The sequence below is a fragment of the Theobroma cacao genome, chromosome 10, assembly GCF_053813885.1.
Source record: "Theobroma cacao isolate CCN51 chromosome 10, ASM5381388v1, whole genome shotgun sequence".
NCBI classification, from domain to species: Eukaryota; Viridiplantae; Streptophyta; class Magnoliopsida; order Malvales; family Malvaceae; genus Theobroma; species Theobroma cacao.
In genome coordinates, this window is record NC_142648.1 from 16282407 (window position 1) to 16296779 (window position 14373).

Sequence of the window (14373 nt, forward strand, 5' to 3'; positions counted from 1 at the left end):
CTTTCAACCCAGTAAGCTTTTTCAGTCCTTCCTAGAGACCATCAATTTCTTGTTAGTGTAATTTTTGTTGGCTTCAATCAGATTGGATTGTTGGGAAGGTTTTTTCTTCTATTTTGTTCATAACCACACCCAAATTTTTCAAGCTCATCTACATAATTGAGATAATGAGATGTTCCATGCAAGGGAGAAAGCTTGATTTGGTGAAATCTTTTGTTAGGCAGACAAAGGGAAGAGGGACAGTGGGAGGGAAGGGAGCACTTGCAGTTTCAGTTTTATTTCTAGACTTTGATTTCAATCCAAAGCTTTTCTCTTATTTTTTTTTTCTGTCAGAAAAACTAAAAACAAAAAAAAAAATCTAGAAAGAAAATTACAAAATTTCGAAATCTCGACCAATTTCAAAATTGAGAATTTTCCATTTTTAGAGGGAAGATGAAAGAGCCGACTGCAAGGGAGAAAAAAACAAAAGAAGAAGAAGAACCCATTCTTGTTGTGCTTTGCTGACATGCAAGGTGACAGAGGGGGCGTCCACTGCTGCCAGTGGTGTTGGGCTAGTGCTTTTCTGGGTCGCTATTGTTCATGTTCAGCATGCTGGCTTTTATTGTATTTTTGCGTTGTGCAAGAGATTTACGAGTTGCCTTGCTGTTATTGGCAAGTGATGTTGTTTCCGGCCCCAATCCAACATCTTAATGCAGCAAAGGAAATTGTTGGAACTTGGGAGGAATCTGATGTTGTCTCTTGGTGCTTCTTTTCTAGCCGCATTTTTGTTGAGTACTTGACTTCTTAAGAGATTGTGCGATTGGAACTAGAGATAAGAGACAAAGTTTAGCTGACGTTTTCAGAAGTTTATGTCATATCTAATGAGATATAAATTTAGGGATTTTCTTACTGTTTTTAATGAAAACTAAATTTTCAAACCAAAAAAAAAAAGAAATGCCTTGCTTGTCTTTTGAATAAAAAAATTTATTCAGAAACTCTTTTGGGTTTTCATATTTTTCCTTTTGTTACCTGGTAGTGAGTTAGTGACTCACTCACACTTAATTACACAGAAGGTAAAATTGTCCAAAAATTGATACCACGTCATCAAATAAACACAAATATTAACGGTAGACTAAGGTTAAAGTTTATGTATCTAAAGAAAAATATTTTTTTGAGACGGATTATTTATTTTTAATATTAATGAATCCGCATGGAATTATGAACAAAATTTAGAGATGTAAGGGCATTTTACTTAAAGAGTTTATATTTGATGAATCACTATTAGTAAATTAAATAATATTGTCATCTTGTTAATCAATAAATTTAAAAATTAGAAATAGTAAAAAATAAATACTAAAAATTTAAAAATATTTATTTTGAAAGATTTTTTTTAGCTTTATCTTTACATGAGATGACATTTTGTGATCAAGTAATAATATATACGCATTACAAACACTCCAACAAATTTATCTTTAAAATTCAAAATATAATAATCCCAAATAAATTAAGGATTTCAAAGAATGTATAGGTACTACTATGAACTGCATTGGCACATGGATAGGGATATGGAATTCATGGAGGAAAACCTATAAAACGCCCAACACAAAATCCTTAAGATAGAGAATGTAGAAGACAACATGTGATGGAAGATGAAATGAACAAAGAGCCATTGTGCTTATATACAATCATTTAAATAAAATGTAAACGACAATTATTGTATGATCTAAATTATGATCTTCGTTATAAATAATTAGATTAAGTTGTGTGAATAAATATTATAATAACTTGTGTGATTAAATTACAAAAAAGGCCTGAGCCCAGGGCCTCGTGCTACTTCCTTACTTGGATATGTATTCTGCACGACACTTCGATACTTCGTAAATGCCTTGACTTTCTTTGTAACGTTATTTGTTGGAAATTTAACATTGGATGTACTAGAGCTGAATGTACACCACTGAGACTGCCTATCAAGGAAGGATATTGCCAGAGCAATTTACTGTGGAACATTAGCACTGTCAGATTACCTTAAGTTCCTAACCGCATACTTTAAAGTTAAGGTAAAATACCTCCACCTTTTAAGTTTTAATCGAAATTTTAAATAGGATCTATTAGTTTTTAAAATGAACATTTCACCTCAAAAGTGTAAATATTGTTAATGGAGAATATAAAAGGGCTAAAATGTCATTTTTTCTTTATTAATTAAAAAAATTATTATTATATACTTTTTTTTGCAAAAAAAAATTCAAGTGCTCTCCTATTTTTTTAAAATGAATAAAAATTATATAATAGTAATTTTTAAAATTAATAAAGCATAAAATTGTCCTTTCCATATTGCCACATCATCAAACTAACAGAAACACTAACGGTTGATTAACAATTGGACCTATGTGTCCAACAGAAGATATTTTTTTTTTTAAATGAAGTGTTCATTTCAAAAAACTAATGGTCTTATTTGAAATTTCGATTCAAAATTTGGAAAGTGGGGCTATTTTACCTTTAAAGTTATCATTCAAAGGAAACTAAATGAGGGACACTAATGAGCTATGGTTTGCTCGGCATAAAAGATTGAGTTGCTTCTTGAAGATTTTTTTTGCCATTCCCAACCATGCTTGGAGGTTAGAGTTTCAACCAGGATTGAGCATTAACGGGACGAGGAAAGAATTGGCCTAACTAGATTCCATCCTTAATTGAAGGAATCTCATATCTTACTTACCTTTGAAGTACATTTTATGCTGATTTTACAAAAGGGATTGTAAAAATAATTCTTCAGTAGGAATAGGCCTCTTTGAGGCAGCCAAAAGGTTCGAGACCCATTGCATTTGAGAGCTTCAGCCAATTAATCAAGTCAATGACAGTAAAACGTCAATCAATGGAATATATTCTACTAGGATTCGACCTTATGTTCAAGCATGAAATTAATCATGAAATTAAAAATATAACGCATCAGAAAAATAAACTACCATTTAATTAGAGAAACAGTCGAATCCTACAAGATCAATATTTATGTTTTTAATGTAACTTTTGAAAATTATGAACATTCATAAGTTTAAGTCACATACCTTACTTTCGATATTGTAATCAAGAGCCCATCAAATCCAAAAGGCTTGTGATGAAGCAAGTAACACGAAAAGAGAATAAGATAATCTAAAATTCTGCAGTCGAAATCTTTACTTCTTCACCTTTAGGATTTGTCAAATTCTTTAGCCACCCAAGTGTTTGGACTCTAACAGTAATTCACACAATGACCGAATATGACCTTCTCAAAGGTAGGATTTTACTTGTGGTAGCAAGTTTTATTTCCAAAACAAAAGACCAAAAGTTCTTGCCAAATCTTATTTCTATCAGAGAAAGAAAACTATTTTTTTTTCTTATTTTTATGAAACGGTTAAGAAGTAGCTGGAAGCTTCAAGTTTTAAGCTAACGTAACATATTTATATAGCCAAAGTAAGTCGTAACCATAGATACTACAGTTGTATTTTAATTCAATTAAGTCCTTAGGGACTTAATTAATTTCTCACTTTATTTTAGTCTATTCCAATTAAGTCCAACTTAATTGATTATCCTTATTTAATCTCAATCATGTCACTTAATATGTGTGACTTATTAGGCTTCTAACATGTTAGCAAATAAGTATAAATCCTAATCAAATATCAATTTGATAATTGATTTCTATTTATAGATCATGAGCGGCATCTACCAATACATCATAACCACCCAAATGTTATAGAGTCAATTAAAGAATTTGATAAAGCTTTTCAGTGCTAAGCCTTTCAGTGTAATACGATCTTTTCATCGAATATCCCTGATATGTCATAAAGCATGGCTTAGTGTCTACTTATGACATTTCATATTAGTTCCATAATTCATGACTAACTTTATGAATTCAGGAAACAAACTTTCCTCAAATTCATCATGCTTTGGCCAAAGACTTTATACATGTTAATTAAGAATTGAGAACAATTAAGATACATCCCCTCATATCACTTGGGGTGATGAATCCTCTTTTGACCACTCATTCACCTTCGCATGCTTCATGACATACCCAAAAACACCCTGTTTAGGTATTTGGTTGCCTTCAGACTCATAAAGGTGAAATCAAAGTATGTCATTCTCCACACAAGATGACCTGGTATCTCAAGTCCGAGGACTAATTGCACGACTATCACATGAGAACATATTCCATAGACACTTGAGTAAAATACCAAATGGAGTTCTCATAGCAGGTCATGTTCAGTGAACTTGTTCTTTAACAAGCACCAACATGTTATCGTCAAGTATCCCATATACTTCAATATATGAGATTGATTGCTTACTTCCCAAGTAAGAAGACTTAACATGTACCAGTCTTTGAGCATTGTTAATACCCTGTCTTGACAATACAATGGCTAGGAACAATTTTAGGAACATGGCTTTGATGCATAGTGATCTTATAATTGTAATAACTCTATAATTCTCTTGGAAGGCCTTTATGTTCCATGAGTTTCATCAAATTAGTACTTAATAACTCCTTATTATTGCACTAACATGAAGGAAAACCTTTATCACATATTGTTATGTGATTAAGTGTGCATTAAATGACAATATATCCCTTAATCAATCTAATTGACTCTAAGGCATATACCAACAATCTCTTACTTGCACTTGAGTTAATTGCTAATGTATCTAATACCAAACTCTTTCGTTTAGTAACTATGTCTGTACTAGGACAACTCAAATTACAATATTTGGGAATATGTTAATTTATATGTTTGACAATCTTTATTATCATAATCGAAATACTAATTTAGATCACAACAAGACCTTGATTCCATTATTATGGCTCTTGTTATTGCTTAAACAACTCGGAATCATTTATTGGTTTATTAAACCAATGATCCAAATATCTCTCCATTTGTAGCCTAAACAAAAGGTTTGTATCCGATTATAGATATAATCATGCAGTTATCTCTTGTTTTAGAACCATTCCAATACAATTGCTCAATCATAACTTTATGTCACTTTTAACATTTAGGATTCTCTCTATGTTAAACTCCTTTAACATGTCATCATACATTCTTTTGTTGAGTCCCCTTTTAGGCTCTAACTCTTTAGTCTCATTTTGTTTTTCTTAGACTGGCAAATGTATCTTTTATACTTTTAATGAGTAACTTATCTTACTCCTATTAACCTGATGATTTGCACAAAATATGTTTATCTTATTCAGTGTATTCAACTATTTTGAATTTATTGCTTTGAATAGAGTTTATTATCCAATCATTCATGTTGGATCATTTAATAGACTCAACTTATATGAGTTCTAACACCCTTGATTTTTTTAATATGGTTTATATGTGATGTTGGCCAAGTGATTTGAGAAGTTATTTTTTAAGTGATAATGAATATGATAATGTTTGGAGACAAATGATTATGAACGTGGGTGTAAATTAAGATATTTAATGCAATTGTGTAGATGTTTAGCACTTTAATATCTAAGTATGCCATTAAGGTAAATATTTATGAAAATAATGAACTAATCCTATAAATTGAGGATTTGATTTAATTTGATGCAAGTCTGAGGACATATGTATGAGGATTTTGAATTATATAAGTTATTTAAGGTATAAGATTAAGACGGAAATGATTTTGGGGTGTTAGGTTCAGATTTTTGGAAGTTTGGGTGTAGGAAAGGTGCAATTTGGGCAAAATGTATCAATACATTAGAATATGTATCGATAGATTCTTGGAAAGATGAACATGAATTGATACATTGCCCCAATGTATCGGTACATTTGAAGTAGAGAGCACCTAAGACCATTTTGCCAGAAATATATCGATATATTATTGAAATGTATCAATACATTTATTTGAAATTAGAGCAGATGTATCGGTATATTGCAAAATGTATTGATACATAAGATAGGAAAGGCAAAAATAAAAAAGGGTTTTGGGCCATTGCACTTTTTTTCTTTCTCTCAATCACTTTGCCATTCCATTTTATTTCTTTCTCTCGGCTCTTTCTCTCATTCACTTTCTACCCTTTTTGAACCCTAAGCCCCCAAATGCCATTTAGAGCCCATTTGAACTAGATCCAAGCTTGGCAAATGATTCGGAGGTAAGATTACGCATTTTTGCTAATTGATTTTCAATTTAATCGGTTAATAATCTCGGATCTAAATATTTTCAGATTTGGCCAAACTCTCTCCCTTTGAGTTTATTAGAGATTTGGAGGTTAGATTTGGGCAACCCGGCTTTTAAGGTAAGGGTTTAGCTTATTTGTTGGAAGATTGAGCTTATATATTGAACTTAGGTATTTTTGAAAGGCTAAAACATTTTTGAAAGTTAGGAAATAAATAATTTTGTATTGTTTTGATGTGTCTAAGGAGAGAATGGAGGCTAGTGATGCGTTTGTGAGCTAGAGGACGGCTAGAGGCTTGAGGTTGAGCTTGATTGCAGTGTGCCTCTGATTGCCAAGGTGAATGGGATTTAATTAAATGCATGTTATGCATTTCGCATAATGTATGCGCTATCATGGTACTTAAATGTTGTGTGTATGCCTAGATGAGAATGCCTAGGCTAGAGAATTGATATGTATAATATATAAATATATATATATATATATATATATATATATTTGTGTGTAGGTGTACATATTTGTTTGCTTAGAGGTATGTGCCTAAGCTAGAGAATGAATATGATTGTGTGCCTAGATGAGGATGCCTAGGCTAATTGGTTATTTGAGATAGGAAATCTATGTTTGTGTGAATTATGGTGAGCCACAAGGTTTCGTTCTATTAGAACCCATGGTATGTAGGACTTAAAGTAAGAGGCTTACACATGGTGTGATATGAATTGTGTATTAAAGGCTGTGCCAAATTGTGATGAATGGATTGACCAATTAGGAATATGGGCATCATATGTATTTGGGTTAATGGCACATAAATTGAAGTGATGTTAAGTATGTGAGGCTGAAGAGCCACGATTGCTTGTGGTCATGATTTATGTGTGAATGCTCATGTAATTGTAGTTGATTTGAGGATAAGTATAAGGTTGTAAAGCCAAGGTTGATTTGATTGAATATGATTAGTACCTATGTGGGGTTTTGGGCATAAGGGCCTAAAGATAGACTATGTTTTGTTTAATGATGCCTTAGAAATTTGAAGGCATTTAGAATTATACCGAGCTTAGAGATGACTAAAGCTCGATGAACTTGAATGTGATTTGATGTGGACTTATGGAATGTCATAGGCAAGATGGCCTAATTTGTGGTTATGTGTTTCGTTCGAGGGATGAATTTTGGACGTTGATTTGACTTGAGGTGGAGTAGAGTCTTACACCCTTGACTATTTGTGTGCCTGCAGGGATAGTGGTAAGTAGGGATGGTGGCACTAATCCCTCCTTTGATTCCCACCTACTGTGCTTTGATGCCATCCGTTGAGATTATTTCGGGTGATGTAGACGTCAGGAGTTTACTTCAGTCGATGATTTGTTCCTCACTAGCTGCTTCAGCGTTGTGCGTGATCTAATTCTCGGCCCGTTTCTTCGACACACAGGTGATATGTTTCTTCACCAGGGCCTTTGCCTTAAGCGTGATTTTATTCTCTATCGGTTGGCCACCATGTGTGATCTGACTGTGTTCAGGGTAAGACCACTCACTTGATTTCGTTTAACTACGACATGCATCGAGTATGGCATGATTTAATTTGAATATGAAATTATGGTGATTAATGTGGATGATATTTGAGGAAAAGCTTAGAGATAAGCAAATTATATGCAAATGAGATTTGAGATTGGGCTCGACAGGTAAGGTGTGCTTATGAAGCCCAATTTGATGGTAATGGCTTTAAAGGTAAGCCTTGATTTTATATGATTTGATGTAAAGACGCAAAAACTTAGAAATTTGTGAATATGATATGCCATTGATATGTGATCCGGTGAGCTTGACCGTGACGAATTGTGCATGTAGGATATTAGGATGATCCTTGCAGTTTTGAGTTGGAGATGTTTGAATTTGAATGTATTACGACTAGATAGGCCTAAATATGTTTTATATGTAAATTATTATGCTGTGATAGCATCCCTTCACTGAGTATTAGATGACTCACCCCTCTGTTGTACCATGTGCAAATAAGAGAAGTTATGGGGTCACATGGCAAGTGTCGTCAATTGGACAAACACATAATTAACATCTGGTAGGTCTCATTTCTAACGTGTCACTTTGTTGAGTCTCTGTGGGCCTTTTGCCTTTAAGTCTGATTAGATGTAAAATGTGTCAAGAAAGATGTGCCATTTGATTTCTATAAAGGTTGTTTTGTACGAACCCAATTTGATGGCCAATGTATGACTTTATGTATAATTGTCTGGATCGTAAGCAAGGGATAATGTAATATATTTGAATTGTTATGAATATTTGATTATAAATCCTTTGGCATTTGAGTTACATGGTTGTGAACTCTGAGGCTTGCTCGGGTTTAGTAGGCTTGCTTGTTAGGCTCGTGCACCGGTCATGAACCCCTGGATTTGGTAATAACAAAGTTTGTATTAGAGCGCCTAGGTTAGAGTGTCCTATGTATATTTGTGTTTGTCAGTGGAGTGTCGGATTAGTATAGAGTCTTGTTCATGGTTGGTGACTGCAACACTAATTATGAGCAAGAGGCTACATGAACTCCCAAGTCCTTAGTAAGCCTACCCTTTTAACATTGGGATATGTATGTTGGACATGGTGATGCTTTAGTTTGGGTGAGAATGCCACCCTGAAGGGACAAGTCATCGTTAAGAGGATTTTGGGACAAGATGCTCCTAAGGAGATGTTAATGGGAATGTGTTCCAATGACTTTTGGTTGTGTTGGATGAAGTGGGACTGTTAAGTCCACTAGATTTGGATGACATGTTAAAGGAAATAGCTTGAATGCCTTTGACAGCAATTTGAATAGTTGGATATGCACAAAGGTAAGTGCACTATGTTAATACTTGGTTGTTTTGTGTTTCGAATTATGGATGATCGACTTAAAGCTATAGGTACGTGAATTAGCCAAAGGGCAAGCCTCGATGTTTATCATAGATGACATATGGTCATGACTTGACGAGGCTAATTAGCGAATTAGCTTCAAGTATGAGCTTAAGTTTCACCAAATGGGCATGATTGACTACATTAAACAATGCATAAAAGTCAAGGTAGAGAGAGAAAGTTTACGGTGTAGGCCATGAGAGGACCTGTCACCAAACACCTTTTTCAAATTACTAGGGGCGGTAAATAGATGGAGAATGACATATAATTGTGATGTGTGGTGTTAAAGGATGTATAATTTGATGTTTGTGGATGATAAATATTTGAAGTATGACTGTTTAGCTTCGAAATCTGCCAATAAGATGATTTCGGCATACCATATAAAGTGTGGAGTACATAGATCAAACTGACGCTTTGAGGTAAGTATTTGTAAGGGGAAAGCAAGCCTTAAAAATTGTGGTTTACATAATCATGAACTATTGGAGGCTTACTAAATATATGAGCATATTTGTGGAGTTTTATAAGTTATAAATTTGTGTGCGTATGATATTGAAGAAAATATTATGTAGGGGAATTTGTTTGTATTGGTGAAATATGTATATAAGTCATGTACAGTTTAAACTAAAATCAGGACACCTTGGCGGATTTAGTGATGTTAACTATTGGGATAAATGAGTTAAATTGCTATTAAGCATGATTTGAGTTTGTGAATTATGGGAAGAATATGGATGTTTTTTATGATGATTGTGAAAAGCATAGGGTTAATCAGTTGCAAATATGCTATCTTGTATGGTCCGGATTAAGGAGAAAGATCCTTTAGGAGATTTGATAACAATGTTCATTGGGACCAATGAGCCGAAATGCTCCTGAGCATGATTGGGAAGGTGTGAATGGCTTTGAGAATTTGCCTTTGATTTTAATCCTCAAATGAATTTTTCATTAAAGATGTGAGCCACTGGGTGGAGATTAGATGAAAGATACACTCGGGTTGAGTGACCCAATCGAAATTTGAATTGTGGGTGATATTGTCAATGACTGACATATTGGAAAATGATTTGAATTCTAAGAGATAATGATTTTAAAGTTTATGGCTCAAATTTGAAACATGTTTAGAAATCCCCTAGTCTAGTGATTGTGGTTTGCATGAGCACATCTCGGGTAAAGTATTGGTGGTTGTGGCTATAAGTGTGACCTTATGCCCGAAGTCTGGACCCCACCATAACAAATTAAGTGCTGGCTTTGTGGGAAGAATGATGGCGTGTAATATGCGAGTTTGGTAGAGCAGAGATTCATACCCTGTGACTTTGATATTCTGTCAGTAGCTTCTGCATTGGACGATGACTTTGATGTGGCGTAAGTGGTTTTATCACTAGACATATTTGTTATGATGAAACAAATATCTAATACTATCGGGGGAGGATCACTCTTTTACGTGTGCTATGTGGGCAATTTTGATTTGAATGAGCTTTTAGAGATTTGTTTGGTCAACGAATCTGATTGAGATTCAGATGTAAGCCTAGATAATGAGGCTGATTACCAAGGTGAAAGATATATCTGATAACAAAATATTGAGCCTAATCAAGAGAATGAATTCGGATGGTCGTGTGTGGCTTACGGATGGCCAAGTGGTACATAAGTATATACCCACAATGAAAACTGTGATCAGTGGATAAGAGTGGAACCTTAGGATTGTATGGTCATTGTTTTAGGCATTAGACCACACATTACGGACTTGCATCCATTCTGTGAATGTCCTCGGTGAGATAGTTTGAGAAGTTCCTCCCGAAGTGGAAAATGTTAGAGCTCAAGGAGGAAATGGTTATGTATGAATGTTGAAGCACTGGACCAATATGTCACACAGTATATGGATTTACTATGAGGATAAGAATGCACAAGAATGTGATTTTGAGGCAATGATTTCTTGCCATTATGTAGACTTGACAATGTTCCGGTCTTGATATGCCTATGGATGTAGGGCATATGAAGGTGAAGGATTGTCTGATAATAATAAGGCACAAGTTGGATTGCGATCCATAGCATTTAGTGTTTTGATTTGTGAGTTAGAAGGGACAACACTTTTTAAGTGGTTTTGGAAAGGTTGCAAGGAGTGCCTTAGGTGTTAGAGTGGGATTTAAGTATGGCATAACATCCACAAGTGGATGGTCAATACGAGCTTAAGAAGTAGATGCTCGAGAACATGATAAAAGCTAATAAGTTAAATTGTGAAACCTCTAAGAGATTATTATGTGGATTTGATAAATTTGACTAGACTGATGATCTTAGACCTAAAAGTCCATGAAACCATATGACATTTTGATGTGCAAAAATTTAAAGATGGAGATTAATGCCTTGTGATCGCAAAGTAAGAGATGTTCAAAATATGAACCATGCTTAGTGAATTAATATGATTCTGAGTAAGAAGGGCAAAGGCAAGGCCCTTGAACTAATTTTTATTTGATGTGGCGATGCTTAAGCACAATGATTTTATTTTGAATTATGGTTATATTTGATATGTATACTTGTGGACCTTTTGATATTACCCGATGGATATCAATGACATGAATTGAAGCTTAAGGTTCCCGTTTATAATGCATATTCGTGGAATTATGCAATGAGCTCGGGTTCAGTTTCATATTATTTGAATAATTTAGCATTAGAAATGCTTGAAATTAAGTTAAAAGCTCATTACTCGGATTCAACAAAATTCGAGAACAAATATTTATAAGGAGGGGAAAATGTAACACCCCTGATTTTTTTGATAACACTTGTATGCGATGTTGGCCAAGTGGTTTGAGGAGTTATTAAGTTCTGATGGATATGATAATGTCTGGAGATAAATGATTATGAATGTGGGTGTAAATTAAGATTTTTAATAAAATTGTGTAGATATTTGGCTCTTTAATATCTAAGCATGCCATTAAGGTAAATATTTATGAAAATGATGAATTAATCCTATAGATTGAGGATTTCATTTAATTTGATGTGTGTCTGAGGATATATGTATGAGGATTTTGAATTATATATGTTATTTGAGGTATAAGATTAAAAGGGAAATGATTTTGGGGTGTTATGTTTGGATTTTTGGCAGTTTGGGTGTAGGAAAAATGCAATCTGGGCAAGATGTATGGATACATTAAAAAATGTATCCATACATTCTTGAAAAGTTGAACATGTATCGATACATTACTAAATATATTGATACATCAGAGAGGAAAGGTAAAAATAAAAAAGGGTTTCGAGGCCATTTTGCCTTATTTCTTTCTCTCAACTCTTTCTCTCATTCACTTTCTACCCTTTTCGAACCCTAAGCCCCCAAATGCCATTTAAAGCCCATTTGAGGTAGATCCAAGCTTGGAAAATGATCCGGAGGTAAGATTATGCATTTTTATTGATTGATTTTTGATTTAATCGATTAATAACCTTGGATCTAAATATTTTTAGATTTTGCCAAGCTCTCTCCCTTTGAGTTTATTAGAGATTTAGAGCTTAAATTTGGGCAACCCAGCTTCTAATGTAAGGGTTTAGCTCATTTGTTGGAAGATTGAGCTTATACATTGGATTTAGTTATTTTTGAAAAGCTAGGATATTTTTGAAAGTTAGGAAATAAATAATTTTGTATTGTTTTGATGTGTCTAAGGGGAGAATGAAGGCTAGTGATGCATTTGTGAGCTGAAGGACGGTTGGAGGCTTGAGGTTGAGCTTGATTGTGGTGTGCCTCCGATTGCCAAGGTGAATGGGATTTAATTGAATGCATGTGATGCATTTCGCATAATGTACACACTGCCATGGTACTTAAATATTGTGTGTATGCCTAAATGAGAATGCTTGGGTTAGAGAATTGATATGTATAATATATATATATATATATATATATATATTTGTCTGTGTGTGAACATATATGTTTGCCTAGAGGTATGTGCTTAAGCTAGAGAATGAATATGATTGTGTGCTTAGATGAGGATGCCTAAGCTAATTGGTTATCTTAGATAGGAAATCTGTGTTTGTGTGAATTGTGGTGAGCCATAAGGTGGCGTTGTGTTGGAACCCATGGTATGTAGGACCTAGAGCGAAAGGGCTACACATGGTGCGATATGAATTGTGTATTAAAGATTGTGCCAAATTGTAATGAATGGATTGCCCAATTTGGAATATGGACATAATATGTATTTAGGTTAATGGCACAGAAATTTAAGTGATGTTAAGTATGTGATGCCGAAAAGCCATGACTGCTTGTGGTCATGATTTATGTATGAATGCCCACGTAATTGTGGTTGATTTGAGGATAAGTATAAGACTGTTAAGCCAAGGTTGATTTGATTGAATATGATTAATACCCATGTGGGGTTATGGGCATAAGGGCTTAGAGATAGACTATGTTTTGTTTGATGGTGCCTTAAAGATTTGAAGGCATTTAGAATTATATTGAGCTTAGAGATGATTGAAGCTCGATGAACTTGAATGTGATTTGATGTGGACATATGGAATGTCACAAGCAAGATGGCTTGATTTGTAGTTATATGTTCTGTCTAAGGGATGAATTTCAGATGTTAATTTGACTTCAAGTGGAGTGGAGTCCTATGCCTTGTGACTATTTATGTGCCTGTAGGGATGGTGGTAAGTAGGTATGGTGGCATTAATCCCACTTGTGATTCTCGCCTACAATGCTTTGATGCCATCCGTTGAGATTACTCTGAGTGATGTCGATGTCAGAGTTTACTTCAACGTTGTGCATGATTTGATTCTCTGCCAATTGCTTCGGCACGAGCATGATCTGTTTCTCTACCAACGGCTTTGCCTTGAGTGTGATCTGATTCTTTATCGGTTAGCCACCGTGCGTGATCTGACAATCCCCAGGGAAAGACCTCTTACTTTAGTTTGTTTGAATATGACATGCATCGAGTATGGCATGATTCGATTTGAGTTTGAAATTATGGTGACTGTAAAGCCCGACCTTATAAAATCTTGTCATGACATACATGTGATGGATAGCATGTTTACATACTAGGAGAGTCCTGACAAATCGACAAAAGTCGGTACTGTACCTAAAGGTACAATAAAGTTGATCTAAGCCTCGAACTAGGTCAAATAGAGATTTTAAGGTGAAATTCAAAATTTTACAGTTCAAGAATGACTTAAAATGGTGATTTGGAGTTCGAGGGCTGAATTGGAGTCAATTTGGAATTTTCATGTTCTAGGGATAAAATGGTAATTTTGTCACCCGAGGACAAAATGGAAATTTTTTGAAAAGATTTTGATCACATTTGACTCATTAGAGTATGATTTGAGTTTGAGAGGTGAAAAATTTAAATTCTGACATTTTTTGGAGTCCCAAGGGCAAAACGATAATTATAAGAGTTTACGGGGGCAAAGTTAGAATTTTAAAATTTTACACCACCTAACACTTGTCATGCCCA